Source organism: Caretta caretta, chromosome 8, assembly GCF_965140235.1.
Source record: "Caretta caretta isolate rCarCar2 chromosome 8, rCarCar1.hap1, whole genome shotgun sequence".
NCBI lineage: Eukaryota > Metazoa > Chordata > Testudines > Cheloniidae > Caretta > Caretta caretta.
Window position 1 is genome coordinate 35,660,065 of NC_134213.1, and position 19,161 is coordinate 35,679,225.

Below are 19,161 nucleotides of genomic sequence, written 5' to 3' on the forward strand. Positions count from 1 at the left end.
CTTTAATAAATGGTTGGTCATTAATATTGGTAACAATGATATTCAGAGTTACAGTAAGAATTAGAAAACAAACAACCGCATAGTTTGAAAGGGAGATAAACTCTCATCCTTCAAGGAATAATAATACTTACATCTTATATAGTGCATCTACATCTTTTCATTAGTAGATCTCAAAGCACTGAATGAAGGAGCTCAGTATCAATATCCCCATTTTTCAGCTGGGGAAACTGAGGCACAGAGCATGGCCATGATTTGCCCAAGGTCATCCAGCAGCTCAGTGACTGAAGAGGGAGTAGAACAAAGGTCTCACCAGCAAAGTGCTATATATATTAAACAACCCTTCCTTTCAGCTCAATGCAGCCTAAAAGCTCAAAATTCAGAACACAAATAAAAAGAACTCAGCATTTAATATAAAAAAAAAAATCTTTTTGAGTTCCAGCCAATCTGATGATTTTGGGAGCCTGATTCCTAGCTTTGAAATGAATGGGGATGGCAATACTGTAAGTGTCACTAATGTTGGGGCCTTACATGGGATGTAAGTAGTGCCTGATGCTTGTGCTGGTCCCCTGCACAAGGGTGCATCTTCCCCCAAGGGACTAAGTGTGGCAGAATCTGACTTTTAAATTGTATGGAGATAAGTGCATGTTGAATGTGGTTTAAAAACTAGCCAAGGATACATTTCAAATAGTGGGAGTGTCATACTGAAAGCTGAGATTTCCAGCCGAAGGGGTTTGGATCCAAACCCCTATGCAGCTTATCAAACCTCAGCAAGAAAGTGCAACATGAAATGAAAGAGGCTTGTTCTTAAGAATCAAATGAGTTTGCTGTGAGCTGAATTTACAAAATGCACCAACACTTTTATACATCCCAGGAAACCAATTTACTCAGGAAATTGGGGAGGCACCAAAATCAGAGCTATTCCTGGGGGCTTTCTGGTCACAAAACCTCCCCATTACTCTGTGCCAGGCTCTGACTGTCCAGAGAGAGTAATTGCGCCCGTGTGGTCTAGCTATGCACAGTGCTAATGAAGAGTCCTGACTAGTTGCTGATTGGCACAGAAGGACTGTAGTATACACCACAACCACAATAAATGAGTGAAATAGGGGCTAGTTATTAGGGCGGGGTATGGGAGTTAGGGCTTGTGGTTTTACTCCTGTTTTGGCCACTGACGTGCTCTGGTTGCAACATGGGGCAGCATGGCCTAGTGCATAAAGCACTGATTGGGAACTCAGATGAGTTGGATTCAATTCCTGCTCTGCTTGCTGGATGACCTTGGGCAAGTCACATCCCCTCTTTGTGTCTCCGTTTACCCATCTGTGAAATAGGGCTAAGGACACTGACCTCCTTTGTAAAGTGCTCAGAGATCAACTGATAAGAGCCAGGTATTACAATTAGAAGCTGGAATTTTCAAAGGGAAAAGTGAGGTGCCTAACTCACCTTGAAAGTCAGAGCTGGGTGCCTAACTCCTTTAGGTCCCTTTGAAAGTCCCAGCTAGAGTTTTCAGTGCGGCATGTACCTTACTTATATTCTCTAACGTAGCCAAGCCTTTAGAGAACACAGTATTAGTCACAGCTACCTTACAGAACCCTGTTGCAACCAGGATAACTGGTGTAACTAGATCACCTGACTCAGTTGTAATCGGTGTGGAGGTGCAAAGAGAGATGGCTGGGACTGGGAGACAGCAACTTTTGCCGGGTCGTCTTGAGTTTGGGAGAGTCCCAATGAAAGCGAACAAAGGAGCTTTCTCAGAACAGAGTGCCAGGCCTGGGCTCCGTGAGGGTGCCAGGCAGGGCAAGGTGCTAAGGACTGTGGAAGTGCAATGTTTTCCAGATCCAGGCCGGAACTGGGGTTCTCCCGGCCCTGCACAGGAGCTCTCCCTAGCAAGGATGCGGGGAGTTACACAGCTTTAATACAGATGATCTCAGAGACGTGAGCAAGGCATCCATCGTGCATCTAAGCGTGTCCCAGTGCAGCACATATAGCACTAGCACGTAGCATAAACTCCCTCTCCCTGGGATCTATCCAGCCTTTCCAAGCACCCAGCAAGCTTGCAGCTACAGCCTGGGAAACTCTCTTTAATTTGTATCCAGAAGGGTCCTTTGAAGACTCTACCAGCTGTTCGCCCTGCCATGACAGTGTGCTACCACCCAAGTGGGCCGGCTGCAGCAGTGCTGGGAAAGGGAAGGCAAAGCTGATGGAAGCAGAAGGTAAAAGCAGCACAAAGGGAAGACAGAAATGTGATAAAAGGGGCTGTGTTTGGGACTCACGCCCAGCTCGTTTTGAAGGGGGAACGGCACCACATGCCTCTCTTGTGTGTAACATACGCAAAAATGGCTTCCAGTGGCAGATTTTCAGCCATGCGGTGAGGAAGGGGGAAATTGACTCATCGTGGCGTACATGATCAGCAGGAGGGAAGATAAAGCCAGTAAAATACAATGGAGCAGAGTCTGATTTGTGCTGTAGTTTGACTGAAGCAAGGAAGTGGGCAGCAGGATTAAAGTGGACCCTTTATTTATTTCTGGAAACACAACTCACTGTTTTCCTTTGCTCCAGTTCCTCCTTCTGACGCCTTCCCTGTGCTCCCTCTAGTGCTCACAAGTGTGCACTGCAGGTGCTCACTCAGACTCTGAGCTGCTAACCTTGGATATATCTGATATTTCTCTAGCGCCGTCAGGCTGGAGATACCTCAGAGTACTTCATGCTCTCAGGTCCAGGCAGAGACACTAGTGGCTACACAGCAATGGAGGTGAAGCCGCCATGTTTGAGTTAGACAAAAAGTATGAGGAATCCACTGCCCTGTAAAATAGAGTGGGACAAAATGGACTATCAGCCTAGGGACTGCTCTCTGGTTGCACTGTATTTCAGTGGCAGAGCTGCAGGAAGGTACAAAATGAAGGCGGCGTTAGGCAGTCAGGTACACAGAATATCTACCTGTATAACCGGAAACATAACCACATGGAAATTAAAACAACTGCAAGATGGCGCTATATACAAAACACTCAACCTACTGTGAAATGTATGGAATTCCCAGTGAAACCTCAGCTATAGTGGGACCCCTTGGGATATTCAGGGTGATCTTTAGGAAGTGATCGGGTAAGTGGTGATGCCGATAGGCCTGGAAAGACAGAGCCTGATACTGTATTCCTGACTCAGGCAAACCTCCCGGGGCCACAAGATTGGGGACCTTTGTCTTCACTTACTGTCTTTTTCCCCCTCTCAAAAATAATGAAATGCAGAAAATGACATTAATGAGCCATTACGACTACAGATTTCAACACGCAGCTGTCAGCAAACACTCAGGTTCTCACATGGGTGCTGGCTCGGCCGTGTAGCATAGATGAAGTGTTTTCTGTCAGTGGCTAGGCTGTTAGAAGCTGCCTTAGGAACCTTAAGTAACCCCCTCCATCCTAGCTCCCTCCCCTTCTTGAAAAAAGACCATACCCACTTCTCTAGCTCTCCCCCAGCCCCTACCTCTCAACCAGGTGTCCTTTCTACATCCTCAGCTGGTGTCAGTTGGCGAAGCTGCCTTGAGGATCCCGATGTGCATGTCTGTGGAGCCCCGCTTGGGATGACGCTGGCGTGTTCCATAGGGAGGGAATGACCGTGGCTGCCATCCTCTGGGGAGCTGGGCTAAAGAAATGGCACAAACTGGAGGGAAGGGATGCCATACGACTGGATTGGTTCTGTCATTGTCGTGTCCAGCATGAACAGGGGAGAGCAAAGAGGGGACAGAGACCAGGAAAAGGGAGCCAGCGCCATTCCTCTCCCTGCTGTCTCCAGGAACCCCCCTACATTCCACACTGATTTGGGCTCCCCTCACTTTAGCTGCTGAAGATAATTATTTACATCAGAAGTAGACAATCAGGAGGTGGTTGAATGAGCTCTTCTCACAGGATAAGTCTCCCAGCACTTTCTGAATGAATCATGTGTGTCTGTCCCTTGGTTTGGGTCTTTGTCATGCGACCTGTGTTTGGGCCATGGCAGGTTGAGGGATGGCCAGAGGGATCATGGTATGAACTGGGATCTGCACTAGAAAGGGGAGATGTAGTTTGATTGGAAACTCTTTGAGGTCAGAAACCATCTCTCTGTTATGTGTCTGTAGAGCACCTAGCATGGTGGGGTCCTGCTCCTTGATTGGAATACTGCAGTACAAAAAGACTATACTCCTCATCGAGGCAATAAAGAATGAGAGGAACAGGGTTCTGCTTTGAAAGGAAGGCAGGAAGAGAAGAAGGAAAATGGGAAAGTACAAAGAGAAAGGAGGAAGGGAACAGTATGGGAATGTAGCAAGTTGAAGACTGATTGAGAGGAAAAAGAAGGGAATATTAAAATGCAAAAATAAGAAAAAGGGAAGGAAAAAGAGAAGGACCAGAAAAGACCCATCTGACCTGCATTTCAACTGGTGAGTGTTATTTATTTCACCTTTTTATTTTATTGGATTTCCCCAGCAGGGACCTGCTTCTCCATAAATTTGGGAGAAAGGGGCGGGATGGCTGGATCCAGCTGCCGCAGAGAGGATTTACTGTAGCTCTGATTGCTTCGTGCACTCTCTGTGGGATGGGTCTTTATAAAAAACTACCTGCCGTTAGTGGCAGGTAATTTTTGTGTGTGGAAATTTCAATCACAGCTTTGGAAATAATTAAAACCAGAGGCCAAATAATCCTTGTCCTTTGTTAGCCCCTTCTGTCTGAGGAGCGCAGAGTACACAGAGCTCGGCCCAACGCTGAAATCAATGGGCCCTGAATCCAGTGGGCCTAGAATCAGGGCTGCAAGGCTCGATTGTGTCATTTAGCCATAACCCTCCATTGGGGGTGGGTGCCATGGAGATGCACTGCAGATGGGAGCATTTGGAGAAATGCCTCCCGAAGCTCTCTGGTTGCGCTTGTTCAGTCTGAGACACTCTTGCAAGGAAGGGACCCCTTTCCCCATCCCACCTAGCTGGGCACCTCCGTTGGCTGGCACATAGAGCAATGGCACCATAGCTCCGCATACTCCTTGCCGCTCCAGCCCCCTTCCTGGTAAAGTGCTTCCAGGGGGAGTGTCTCCTTGATGCTTAGGGGCTGCAGGTCTGTCCAGCCGCTTTATAGGCCATGTGAGACCCGCCACCCTTTCGCTTTCACTGCAGAGCCACCCTTCTTCCTTACATCTAGGCACTGGGAGTTCTGACCGAGCAAAGTTTGCAGGACTTGGGCCCCAGCGATGGGGATTTAAAATGGGCAACAGAAGTAGGGGAGTGGTTGGTGTCAGTCTGCCAGCAGTTCACCTGGAAGGAAATGGATGCTCCTCTAGCCACCAGAATGTCACTCCTCATCCAGGCAGCAGGACTGGAGGTTCCTTTGCTGAGTGTTGCAGTAGCTGGGTGATTAGTAGCATTGCCAACTAGCAGCTCTGCATCCTGTGACTGAACACAGTAACTGGAGCTGCTTTGGTTGCCACCTGCTTTCATATGATTGGCTTAGGGGTCTGCTTGTTTGTCTCTTTCCTCCTGTCAGCCTCGACACAATGTTGCCAATTGATATTTGGTGCTTCTTCTTAAAGCCCCAGCTCCTGGAGTCATGGGGTTATGTTAGACTCTCCTGTTCATTCAAAAGTATGTTTTCAGGCCTTGTGGTTGCAGAGAAAAGCTTGAAAACATGACCCCCTAAAGGATCAAATACCAGAGGGCAAATAAAAAAGACCCTAAAATGTATTTTTAAAATCTCATGATTGTAACCAGTTTTGTGATCCTCCCCCCCCCCCCCCCCCCCGGCTCAGGAATCGTGGTTTCTGATGCTGCTGACAGTGCTCATATGGATGTCAAGAGAATGTGAAAGATAGATAGCACTAAACACTATCTCATAACATAGAACAATACAAGTGATCTAAAAACAACCGTGGGGTCAACAGGATCTATATGACTTTTTTAAATGAGATGGAATCATAGTAATAATTTGCACTTCCAGAGCCCCTTTTGTCCCAAGAATCCCAAAGCACTTTACAGACTTTGACAGACTAGGTACTGTACATACAAAGAAAGCTCACGACCTGTGTCTGAAATGCTGCCACCTCTGAGGTGGGACATAGCAGCTGATTGTTAATTACTGCGAGTATTTAGCATTGTTTTTATATATTTAATTAGACCAAATGGGTTTCAAGCAGCCTAAGCCCCAGTGCAGACGATAGCATGGACAAAGAATGAATGGAAGTTGGGCAATGAAGGCAAAACATCACTGAGGTAGAAGGAACTTGGAGTATCATTCACAAATGCCTGAACATGCCCAGAGAGGTGTGGAATCTGCAAGAGTACAGGGCTTCATCAGACTTGGTATAGAAACTCCCTACTTTAATAGTCAATCAGGGGCCCATACCTCCTCCTTCCTTGGGCATCAATAGAGAATGCTATTTGATTTATGGGCTGTGGCCATTGCAAGGAAATCAAGGCAATGCTTTTCTGCAAAAGCACTGGATGAGATAAGAAGCAATAAAGGTTTATACATTGAAAACAACAACTATTATAGCAGTGCCTAGAGGCCCCAAATGTGGTTTGAAGGGGATGGGTTGGCCAGGGGATGTGAGCTCTTAGGGACAAGGTGAGCAACTTTCCAAGTGAGTGTGACAGCCCAGAGGAGAGCTGTCTGGCGAGAGGGGCTGTGACCAGCTGGAAAGATTCCCGAGAGGTTCCCAGGAACAATAAAAACTGGGAAGGACAGAGGATGTCCCATGGAGCAGAGGTTTCTCGACTGATGTCTGAAGCCCCTGGCATTGTGCTTTCCAGTGTTCCCTTGCACTCCCCCATCTGTTGTCTCCACTTGTTGTCTGTCTTCTTATGCTGTAAGCTGTATGGGGCAGCGACCATCTCTGCACAGTGCCTAGCACAACAGAGCTGCCGTCTAGGTGCTACCGTAATTCTTCTTTTAGTGTACCTCTTGCACTAGATATGGAGGTTAAGCCTGGACGGAGGTTGTGAAATGATATTGCTGGACTCTTCTTGTTTGAGTTTGACTGTGTGTGCTTGGTAGTTAATGAACGACCATTTTTAACTGCAAATTTCTGGCCTTGAGTTTATTCGGTCAAGCCCCTAGGGATATCTCACAGGCTGGATGATGGAGGGTGCAACCAGCCCATAATGTTATCTCAAAACCTATTGTTCCATCCAGTCCAGAGGGTCCAAGGTTATGGATCTCCTTAGTGAGGACATGCCTAGGAATCTGCTTTGACTGAATCAAACAGACTAAATTATCTGGATGTAGTGGCAAGAAAGGTCAGACTTGAGCTGGTAACTAGGAATGAATGGGTGTGTCATATACCACTGGAAAGGACACTCTCCCCCACCCCCCAGATTTGCATAAATGATTTGAATTTGGGCAATGATCTCTGGAACTGGAATACTAACTTTGAAGAGTTGGACTTTAATATCTTCTAGACAGGTCCTTCCATACAATCATTTGCAAAGTACATTGCCCTGCATCTTCAGTACTTCCAATCTTGATGTCATGAAAACATTGCGAAGTGAATATAATCATAATAATAATCATGCTGTTCATTTCTGAGCATCTCGGGGCTCTTGGCAAATCTTATTTAAGCCTCATAGTGCTCATCAGAGGCATTTGGTGGTCAGCGGGTGTTTTCAGAGGTGATGTCATTCTGAGTTTTGTATACTGCACCTTTAGATGTAGAAGAAACTGCCCAGTTGTGAGGCAGTTGCCATGTTTGAGATTAGATGCAGAGTGTTACAGAAGGAGCCACTTTGCTCATGCTCCTTCCTGGAGACTTCATAGTTATTCATTCTTGGTTGCTTTCCTTAACTTGAAATAGAAGTCCCCTAGATTGAGAAATCATAATGTGCTCTTGGGGTATGGGGAAGAAAACCACCTGAGATTTAGCCACCTTTATGGCTAGGGGAAGGGACTTGCCCGAGGTCAGACAGCATGGCAGTGGCCAAATTGGGAATAACACCCAGAAATCTCGACTCCCTAGCCACTGGACTACACTGCCTCCTCATGCTTGCATATCTGTTCGTCTGGAACAATATGGGAGTGATGCTGATAAATTTCCTTCCCCTTGACAAATCCAGTTAGTCTGGGTGGATAAGGAAAGGGGGATTTGTCTCTCCTGAATGCTAGGTGCTCCTTGGTCCATCTTTGTTAATGGAACAACTTGATGTACGGTGCCAGAGTTCCTCTCGGCTATGGTAAGTCTCATAGGGGCGAGGGCAGTCTGTGCCCACCGTTCCTGCAGAGCACCTGGCTCTCTGCTGAGCTCGGGGAAATGACGCAGCAAGGGCGAATGCTAGAGTGTGTAAAAGGGCTTAGGCTGAGGACGGCAGAATGCTCCCTGGAGCCAGGGTTCAGGCATATCACAATGCTGTGGTGGCAGAGGCTAAAAGGCGTTACATGCTTCGCTCTCAGCATGGCAAAGCATTGCCCTGCAGAGCTCTCATGGAGCATTCAGACAGGTTCATCCATACAGGCTCTTCCTGCAACCAGGCTAATCAACAAGGTCTGCGAGCGATCTTATGGCCTCTGTTAGAGCTGGTCTCCTGGGGCGAGCAGGGAGCGACAGAGCAAGAGGGTGTAAATGCACCTGCTCTTCTGGTTGGATTGGACAATATTGCTCCCTGTGTTATCTAGAGGAGCTTAGAGTCAGGTTCCATCAGTGGGATCCTTCCCTATCATGCCTAGGAATGACATGGGGAGCCAACAGTTTGGCATTATCCTATTGGCTGGGTTCTAGTATCAGTGTCTTTTGCAGCAGGGAGGGTGTTGGGGCTGCTGAGAGATTCTGAGGTTTCCCCTTAAGTGCTTCAGAGCCATTGGGGCCCTACACAGCTAGTGCCCAGCCTCAAACCTCCCTGTCTGGGGGAATGGCAGATATTTCTGCATCTAACAGGCTTCTCCAGCATATTCCAATCCATTTCTGGCTGCCTAGCAGAAAGCCCATTGGCCTGGGTGATGGATGGTCTTAGAGTGATAGATCTGTGGAAAGCTGTCAGCTCTCTGTCAGCTGCTTTCGATACCACTGATCACAAGCAGTTGCTGACTCCACGCCAGGTACTGGCTGGGGTATATGGGACGCTCTGGAATGGTTCCACTCTCCTTATTGCATAGTGGTCAGTCAGTGTAATTCGCTAAGGGTCACCTGCTTTGAGCACGTAGATGGGGGAGCCATGCATGTGGAGTCTGACCCAATGGGGGCTTTCTTGTCACCATTGTTGTGAGGTGTGTTTGAAGCCACTCTGCTCTAATAAGATGTCCGTCATCAGCGGCAGCCCAATGAACCCCAGATCTGTAGCACTGTCTCGCATGTCACAGCAATCCCACCTTGGCTGTGGCTTGGATTCTGGGCAAAACCATGGAGTGGGTGAAGGCTGAGACTCATCCCGGCTGAGAAATGGGGAAGCCTCCTGAGGCCCTCAGTGTTTGGTGACGGGCCAGCCTATTGGTGGGGTTGGCAGGTTGCAAGGTTGCATGGTTTTGGAAGGAAGCATGAGCTGGATGCGGCAGACTGTGCTCTGGCGCTGTCTTGTAATTTGGAGAACATCACCAGCTGTGCTGCTCGTTTCTAGATGCAGGCATATGCAGAACCTCAAGAGACCTCAGCATGGGGATCTCTGCCTGGGCGCCTTCTAGGTGAGACTCCTGCACTGGGGCGTTTAGGTGGCCACACTGGAGATCTGTTCATAGGGCCAAATTCAGAAGGAGTAAGGCCTGCTCAGATTTACACCAGTGTAAATCCATTGATTCCAGTGCAGTTATCAGGATGTACACCCACTGCTAGGGCTGGATCCCAATTGGTGTAAACTAGTATTGCTTTACTGATGTCACTGGCGTGACGCCGGTTTACTCCAGCAAGGGTCCGGCCCTAGGAATCTCAGCTGGTGTAATGTACCGTAGGCAGAGGTAGGGAGGAGGGTGCAGTGACACCATCTTGCACTCCTCTCTGAACATAGACCTAGTGCTGCCATGTTCTGCGATCTAGTGACCTGATTTCCCTGCAAGAACTAGCAATGCCCGAGCCTCGCTCTCTGCACTAGCAGCTCAGCCTGGCTCGGAGTGCACCCCAGGTTTGACTCTCGCTGTTCAAAGCCTTTAATAATATGGAGCCAGCCTCCCACATGGCCCCCTTTGTTGCTCATAGCCATATACTGGCACTCCAGATCAGCAGGGGCCGGACTGAGCAGTGAAAGTTGCTAGAGTGGGGTAAGGGGAAGGAGATCTGACAGTTCTCCCCCATTGGTGCCATTCGGTGGTGGGGTTAGTGCCCTCTCACTGGCTCCATGGCTCATGGGATCTCCAGGGATCTGCCTCTATCCTGGCTCTGTGCCCCCACAGTAGAGTGACCATATAGCGAGTGTGAAAAATTGGGACAGGAGGTGGTGGTGGTGGGGGTAATAGGAGCCTATATAAGAAAAAGCCCCAAATATCAGGACTGTCCCTATAAAATTGGGACATCTGGTCACCCTACCGTACAGCCCCCCCATCTCACTCCTTGTTGGCATGGTTCCAAAGGAGCCGTGCACACGGAGGGCTGGCCAGCTGTTTCCCTGGATCAACACCTATTCAATGGGGATTGCTGCTGTGGAGGGGTTCCTCAGACAGGTACTGCAAGCTCCGCAGAGATGACACTCGCCTCGTCCAGGTGAGCTCCGTCTGACTGCTCACAGCACTGGCAGTTCCACCTTTGCCACCAGTGGAAGAATTGTCCACCCTGAAGGCCAAGTGGGCATGGGGGGAAGGAGTGGGGTAGCTCACAACAGCTGATTACCATGAGGGGCATTACAGGGAGGGGCAGGATGGTCTCGTGGGCCAAGCCTTGGGTTGGGTTTTGTGAGCTCTGGGTTCAATTCCTGGCCATGCCTCAGGGCATCTTCAGGACCGCTCACTCCATTTCTCTGTGCCCCATCTGTAAAATGGTTCAGCTGTTGGCAGCAGGGACTGTCTCCCTATGTGTATGCACAGCGTCTAGCAGAACCGGGCCCTGATCTGGGCTGGTCACTATAATACAGGTGGTGGGGTCAGCAGCGTGTCTGATCTAACGCACCTGCATGGATTCCTGCCTTTCTTGTACCACTCCTGCAGGAACCGTGTGGGCCCTCATTACCATGCTCACCAGAGGAAAGAGCTGTCTTGTATATCGTAATGGTTTCTCGACAGCTCCTGATTGAAGCATGCCCAATTTAGTTCTTGCCATAAGTAACTTTTACATATCCCCAGGGAATAATTTAATTTATGAATCTTTCCTAACTCTGCAATCTCAATTAAAAGTCAATGGTTTTTTGCTCCTCCTCTGGAGATCCACCACAAATGAAATGCTTCAGCAGGCCACATCAATCCCCGCTCTTTATGCTGTCGGTGGCTCACAATGCACGGCAGCTTGGCCATTCGGAGCCTGACTTCCCCGGTGCACTGGGGCTGTCTTGGGCAGCCTTGCCCCATGAGAGCAGCCCTAAAGCCAGTGGATCTGGCCTCTGGAGGATCCACCTGTGCTGGGGAATCCTCCAGTGGCTAGCGGCTCTTATGTCGCCACACTCCTTTCAGGCACCAGCACAAGGAACGTGGCCAGAGGAAAGATCTAACTGTTCTTTGGCTGCTGGAACAACTGCTGGAGGCCATTGGTAGCTGGGGTAGCCAACAGCCTTCAGGCTGCTCTAACTTAAGTCAGGGAGCAGCTGGGCACTCCGCACATTCATTGTCAGGGAAGCAGAATAGTGGTGTATCGCCACTGGGTACCTTCCCAGCTGCACTTGTGCTGAATGCTCTCATCTGGAGACTCTGGGCCTAGCCTTCCCTCTTTGCTCAGAGAGACCGGTGTTTTATCTTTCTGATCTATTCACAGGCGCTGCTGGGAGGAGGCTGGCAAAGTGCTTGGGGCGAGCCATAAAGTCGAGGCTCTGACATCTCCATGGCTATGAAAGATCCCATGGCATCATGGCACAGGGATGGGGGCGATCGGGCCATTTTCCTGCCCAAATCCATATGTTTGCTTCATGCAATGTCTCTCAAAAGCCTAGTGAGGTGCATCTCCCAGGCCAATTGACGCATGTTTAAAATGCAGTCAGCCAATAGCGGATTTCATAGCATGATTTGAGCCCATAGCAGAAATTCACCACCAGTGGCTAAAAGAGCATGAAAGGATCTTGCACTGCCCCACCCTACCAACACGGAGCACCTGAGCAATCAGGTGGCTTTTGCACTCTGCCCGACAGGTCAGAGTTGGGCTGTTTTGGACCCAGAAGGGGGCGGGCATTCCAAAGACAACCCACTTCACAGAAAATGCACTGTCAGCTGCCCCTTAGCTCCTAAAGACTCCAGCTTGAGAGCCCTGTTAATCACTGCTGCAGCAGAGCACGGGGTAAGAGGGGCCTCTCTGGCCATTGAGGGGTTTCTAGATCACATACCACACCATCAGCTCCACCCAGGAGCCTTCAGGCAGCCAGTGCAGATCTCTCAGATATGAAAGAGCAGAGCCACTTACGTTCTCCTGCTAGTGTCCACAGATGAGTTAGCACCAGGTCACGATCAACAATCTCTGTGGCAGTTGGTAGACCTAACAGTATCAGCAAAGACCCCTGATCTTCATCCATCTCCAGGAGGAGACCATTTGTCCATGCCACCAGTACAGTCCCCATGCCATTTCCAGGCCCACAGATTAGCATGAGCTCCAGGAAACAAGAGGCATGCAAAAGCCCTGAGAATGTTCTCCCCATGGCATTCTCCACAAGCTCATCCTGAAAACAGATGATTTGAGAGTGGGTGATCCAGCCTGGATTGTCAGCATCAACGGGATGGCTTCTTCAGAGCAGCCCTCCTTAAGCAAGGCACGGATGCTCACCATCCGCTTCTTCACTGGCCTTCACCAGGCATCAGGGACATGGGTTCCCAGCACAGCTGTGGCACACAGTTCCGGGAGCACGGCTGGCTGGAACCTGAGCAGGGGAGACAGTGTCTGGACCTGCCTCCATGGACACAGACCATTGGGTCTGACTCTGTGAGCCTTGCTGAGCAAAGCGACGTGAAATTGCCTCACAGCTGGAAGATGTAAGTCAGCTGCAGAGCGAAAGCAGCTCGTTGTGCCTGGGCAGCTCATTCCACTCCCTGGAACAGGCCTGCGGGGGCAGTGGAAAAGGCCAAGAGCTGCTTATTGGCCTCCCACACAGCCATGGAAACTGAGGGTAAAAGAAAGAGTCTTTCTGACACAACTGCACCTCTCCATGGACCCTCCAGCTGGCTTCCCGCTGCTTCTGCTGCGTCAGCTCATCTGTCAACCAAGGCGACCTGTGAGGCAAACACTGGGGAAGAGGGTATCCAGGAGCCCTTCATCGATGTTATAAAGTCTTGCCAACCCCTCGAGGGAGTGTCGGGTCAGAAAGACAATATTTCTGCCTCCCAGCCCTTGGGAAACATCCAGGTTCCATTAACCAACAAGGTGGGACCATCAAACCAGGTTCCTCGCCCCCTAGGAAAGGGGACCCCAAGATGCAGGAGGACCATGATGCAGGCTGAATCTCACCTGTACTGCCTCTAATCCCATCCTCACTCACTGGATCAACAGTGTGGCCAAGTGCTCGTGACGCGCCTCAGACAGTCCCCTTGTAGTTGGTGTGGTAGTCATGAAATCTGGAGCTGTCTCGGGAGAACCACCGTCCACAGGATGCTGACATTTCCAGTGTTGCCCTGGTGAGGAATGTCCTCTGCTCACAGTTATGTGCTCTGCCCACTGACAGCCAGTCCCATCTGGATGCTGCCTTGGGGATGTGCTGTGTTCATGACCACTTTGGAGTACATTTCAGGCTGGGTGGAAATAACACAGCCACCCCACCCCCTCACTGAGCCCCCCTTCGGCTCATACTGCACCGAATACCCAGCTGGAGACAGCAGCACCAGCCATGTCCTGCAGCCACACATGCAAAATCCAGGGGCTTGTCCTTCATGACTTAACCCCCATGGTCCCCAGGCCAGTGTCCCCTGATACCCTGCTCTCCTGGAGAGACCTGTGACCCAAGCCAACAGAACCAAGACTTGTCACTTCCATCCCAGTCTTCTGCATACACGTTTCCTGCCTGGTCTCGCCCTGCTCACAACTGCAGGGACTGAGGAGTCCCCGTCCCCAGCCTCCTGGGTCTCCCCAGGGCATAGCAGCATTGCTTTGCCCTTTTGGCCAGCCTCCAGTGGAGATAACTGCCGCCATTGATCACCTGGATAAGGACCTCCAGGACAGCTACTCAAGCCATCCATTCCCTCCCCCAACAGACAAATAACACCCTAGCAATCTGTCTGGGGGAGACGTCTATATCCCCCAGACAGCTGCAGACTCCCCATAGAATGCCACACACAGTACAGTTAGAGCGGGAAGGGACAGATTTGCACCAGCCCTCATATGGGGGGAGGGGTAACGGTCTCCTGTCAGGGTAAAAATGGAGTGATTCCAATCCAGCCTCCCCCACCTATTGCTGCACCTGAAGACCTTATTATTTTCTGACTCACCCTCCTTTACCCCTGTGTAGTGTGGCTCATGCACAAAGGCTGATGGGTCCCTCCTGTCCCGAGCTAGCTGCATTGAGGTGACCAACAACCACCCTACACCCCTGCAGCTGGCTTTGTGGTTTGGGGCCTGCCTCTATGGGCAGTGCCAGCGAGAATGCTCTCCATGCAGTTGCAGGCCCAGTTGCAGATTAACCACTGGGATATCTCAAACCACGGGCCCAGTTACCCATTTCCTAAATGCAACTGCATGCTTTGCTTGTGCCACCTAGGAGCAGAGTCGAAACCTCAGCCCACAGTGTCTTGGATGTCAAAATACCATGCACTCCTACCAGGAGGTCAAATTCGCTGGAGAGCTGAGACAGCTGTATCCCTCTGCCCGCCCCGTGATATATGGTAAGGGAGAGCGGATTCCTGGGGAAGTTGCTGTTTGACCTCTGCATGTACCTGATAACTCCAGCCGGAACCCGCTGTTGTGGTTAGAGCTCACCACACCGCAGACAGCTGGGGTTAAAAATTAACAACCTCTTCTGTGAGCATGAACAGGTATAGGCCACTTAAAATTCAGTTAGTCTGAGCCACGTTCTGGTCTGAGCGACACCTGTGTGATGCTGGGGTAACTCCATGCACACCGGTGTAACAGAGATCAGAATTAGGGGCAGAGTATTTGTGTATTCACTACATGTTAAGTATGGGGGCCTGATTCACCGCTGTTACTCCAGCTTTGTGTGTGGATTCAGTGGAATCACTCACATGTGAAACTGGAGAGCTGCAGTGGTGAAACAGGCCCTAGGCTACACATTCTGATCTCAGCCACCCTGGTGTAAATCTGGAGTGACTCAATTGGTGCAACAGAGACTACAGTTTGTTTCCGAAAACCTCACTGCTGATTTATCTCCACGTGACTCCAGCTTTTGTTATGATCTGGCAAAAGCGCCTCCACTGGCGATTGCGACCGCCCACTCGACTAAGGCACAAGACTCTGCGACTGCCTTCTTGGCTCAAGGGCCTATTCAAGACCTCTGCAGGGCCACTACCTGGTCGTCCATTCACACACTCACGTCTCCTTATGCGCTTACTCAGCAGGCCCGAGACTATGCTGGCTTTGGTAGAGCAGTGTTGCAAGCTGCATGACCATGAACTCCGAGCCTGCTGCCAGGGATTCTGCTTGTGAGTCACCTAGAATGGAATCAACATCAGCAAGCACTCAAAGAAGAAAAAACGGCTACCTATCTTTTTGTAACTGTTCTTCGAGACGTGTTGCTCATGTCCATTTTATTCCTCGCCCTCCTACCCCTCTGTTGGAGTTCTGGCAAGAAGGAACGGAGAAGGCATAGGGCTAGAGGTGCCTAATATACTGACGCATGAGCGTGGCACTCCCGAAGGTGCCATAGCTGGCCCTACAGATACTGCTAAGCAGGGCCATCCTTACCCACATGCAAAGTACGCAGCTGCTTGGGGCACCGAATTTTCTGTGCTCCAGCCCCTGCCCCACCCCTTCCCCAGGCTCCCCACCTCTGCCCCACCTCTTCCTGCCCCTGCTCCACCTCAGCTATGGCCCTGCTCCACCGCAGCCCCACCTCTTCCCACCCCTGAGGAGTGCAGCAGGGCTGGGCCCGCCCTCACCAGTGGGGGGAAGTGCAGGGACCTGGTCCGAGCCACACTGCCAGTGAGTGCTGGGGGTTGGTTCCTCCCTGACCACCAAGCCAGCTGCCCACACCCCACAGAGGCCTGACCCCCTCCCCCGCAGGGGGGCTGCTTCGGGCCCCAGAATAGCTGGGGACAGCCCTGCCGCTAAGGCAAAAATCTCTGACAACTGCATGTGGGCACACGCACACCTAGAATGGAATGAACATGAGCAACACATCGCGAAGAACAACAGTTACGAAAGGGAGGTAACTGGTTTTTTTGCAAGAGCTGAGCACACTGATTTTCCTACGCCTAGCACAGTGAGACTTTTTAAAGGGAACTAACTTCTTACAAATGTTAAATAGATGAAGAATCATGGTTTGTGACGAGGAAATTATCTCTCTTCAGAGATGCTTTGGGTTTTTTCCCCACTTCTAAGCAGGGACATTTTGAGGGATTTAATCATTTTACAGGTTTTCTCAAGTGTGTAAAATGTGCATTTTTTGGTCTCATTCTCAGGTATCTTTGTTTTTCTCCCAAAAGGTGATTGAGACAGTAGTTGAGCTGGTCAATAGTAAGAAAGCAGACCTTGCTGTGGGGTAGGCTGTGCAGCTTTACACTAAATGAATAGGCCATTGTAGCCATTGGGCAGATGGGTGGTCTTATAGTTAAGTTGCTGTAATGAGGCACTGGAGATCAAGGTTCAAATCCTGGCTCAGCCAACTTCTTGTATGATCCTGAGCAACTCATGTAATCTTTCTGTGCCTCAGTTTCCTATATCTAACGTGGATGTAATGTTCCATCCCTTTTTCTCTGTGTTTAGACTGGGAATTCTTTGGGACAGAGGCCATCCCTTACTATGTTTGTGCAGCACCTAGCACAATGGGGCCCTGATCTCAGCTGAGCCCTCTAGGGTTATTTTAATACTAATAATGGCATCTGCTTTACATGTGATGGGACTACAGCAGCCATCTTAAGTATAAGTGTAGAGAATCCGTGAAGCAAGTCTTGTTGCTGCACGGTAGCTGGTGGGTTCTCTTATTCATCTAAAGGTCTATTAAAGTTACAAGCCAATGTAGAGGGAAGATGTGCCAGCCTCATTTCAAGCATGTACCGGCAGGTACAGTAGAGTCCATCCGAACAGTATTGATGGGTTCTGACCCCTCTCACCTTGTTAGATCTGAAGAGATCACTGCGGCAGGTACTATGGTGCAGGCCAAAAATTAGCATGTGTACCCCAGAGAGAGTTGCTCTTCTTCTCTTCAGTGGTTCATCTCCTCAATGGCTGGCTTGGGCTAGTGCTAGCCAGCTCTTGTTTGTATATTTTCCTTTGGGAAGAAGCACTATTATTCTTCATTCTTTACATTGCAGTGATGTCTAGATGCCCTTGTGCTCTGTGTTCTACAGACCCTCTCAGCACCAAAAAAGGCAAAGGAGGAGAGAAGAAATTGTGGGACAGATTACCCAAGATCACACAGCGAGTTCATGGCTGAACTGGGACTACAGCCCAGGTTTCTAGTCTATTGAACCACACTGCCTGTATAACAAAACTCAAAGGACATGGTGGGGAAAGGTTGCAGGACTTGGGATAAGGTGTGCCAGGGAAGGGGAGAGGATCTGGGAATTGGCTGGGCAATGGGTATATGGGAATAGTTTTGATAAGACCTCATTTTCTTATACACTCATTCTTTCCACAGGAAAGGAGTGAGTCGGTGGCTAACGTCAGCTGTTAATCCAAGGTAGGTCACAGTCACTGTTCCAACCATCCAAACTCAATCAGCCTGAAGTCCTTTGCAGATGGAGATCTGGTTTCCCTGCTCCCAACAGTGCTGCTAAACAAGACTAGCACTGGATTTTCAAAATCACCTAAGTGGTTTCTGAGCTTATGCACCTGATGAAGGCCGTTGAGGTTCACTTTTTCAATGTGCTGGTTTAGGTGAAAACAGCAGAGGAAACGGTGTTAATCACTAACTCACTCTGAGTCAGTTCACTGGTGGTAAGCAGCTGATCGAGAGAGGAAGGATGGCTTTGTGGAAGGGGGCTAGCTTGGGTCTCAGGAGTTCCAGATTCAGCCAACCCTGGCTCTTAGGGTGACCAGACAGAAAATTGTGAAAAATCGGGACGGGGGTGGGAGGGTAATAGGAACCTATATAAGAAAAAGACCCCAAAATCGGGACTGTCCCTATAAAATCGGGACATCTGGTCACCCTACTGGCTCTACCACAGGCTTCCTCTGTGACTGTGGGCAAGTCACTTAGGGTGGGATCCACAAAGGGACTTGGGTGCTGTGACACTCAGCATGGTATCACCTAGAAAATCCCAGGAATAGTGCTACGATCCACAAATCCTGAGAGGCAACTTGGCTCCCGATACAATGAATGGGGAGAGAGGCGCCTAAGAATGGGATCGACAAAAGCCAGCTGGCTAGGCCAGAAGATCCCTAATCTAGCTAATGGAAATGCTGACCAAAGGGGTGTGTGCTAAGCCCCGCCCCTTTCCCAGAGATCGGCACCTAAGTGCAGGCTGCAGAAGGTGCCTAATTCTGCGTAGCCACCCGTGAACAGGGACCTGCTGCCTGGAGTCACTCCTTGAGGGAATGGGTTAAGTGCCTGCCTCACTCCATGAAAAATGGTGATGGGAAGAGGTCCTGCCCACCTTATAACTTCTAGCCCAGTGGTTAGACCACTGGTCTGGGATGTGGGCGGCCCAGGTTTAATTCCTCCTCTGCCAGAGGGGAGAGGCTCTCTCACCTCTCAAGGGCATGCTCCAGCCACTGGACTGTGAGGTATTCTGATGTGGGGCTTCCTCACTCTCTCCTCTTGAAGCTGTTCCACTGAGGATAAACACAGCCATTGGGCCACAGAGGGGAGATGACTCTAATCCAGTGGTTAAGGCTCCCATGTGGGAGGGATATGACTCTGGTCCTGTCCCTCTGCTCCAACCTAGGAACATAAGAACGGCCATACTGGGTCAGACCATTGGTCCATCCAGCCCAGTGTCCTGTCTTCCAACAATAGCCAATGCCAGGTGCTTCAGAGGGACTAAACAGAAGAAGCAATCATTGAGTGACCCA

General features: G+C 49.9%; 1 protein-coding gene across 2 annotated transcripts in view; it reads left to right on the top strand.

Moving 5' to 3' along the window:
- CXXC5 (CXXC finger protein 5) overlaps positions 1–19,161 on the top strand; it is a 171,836-nt gene that overhangs the window by 44,849 nt on the left and 107,826 nt on the right. For both annotated transcript variants that reach the window (XM_048861266.2, XM_075131385.1), the window contains exon 4: positions 17,786–17,827. The gene's annotated coding sequence lies outside the window, so the exon portion shown is untranslated. The remainder of the gene's footprint in view (positions 1–17,785; positions 17,828–19,161) is intronic.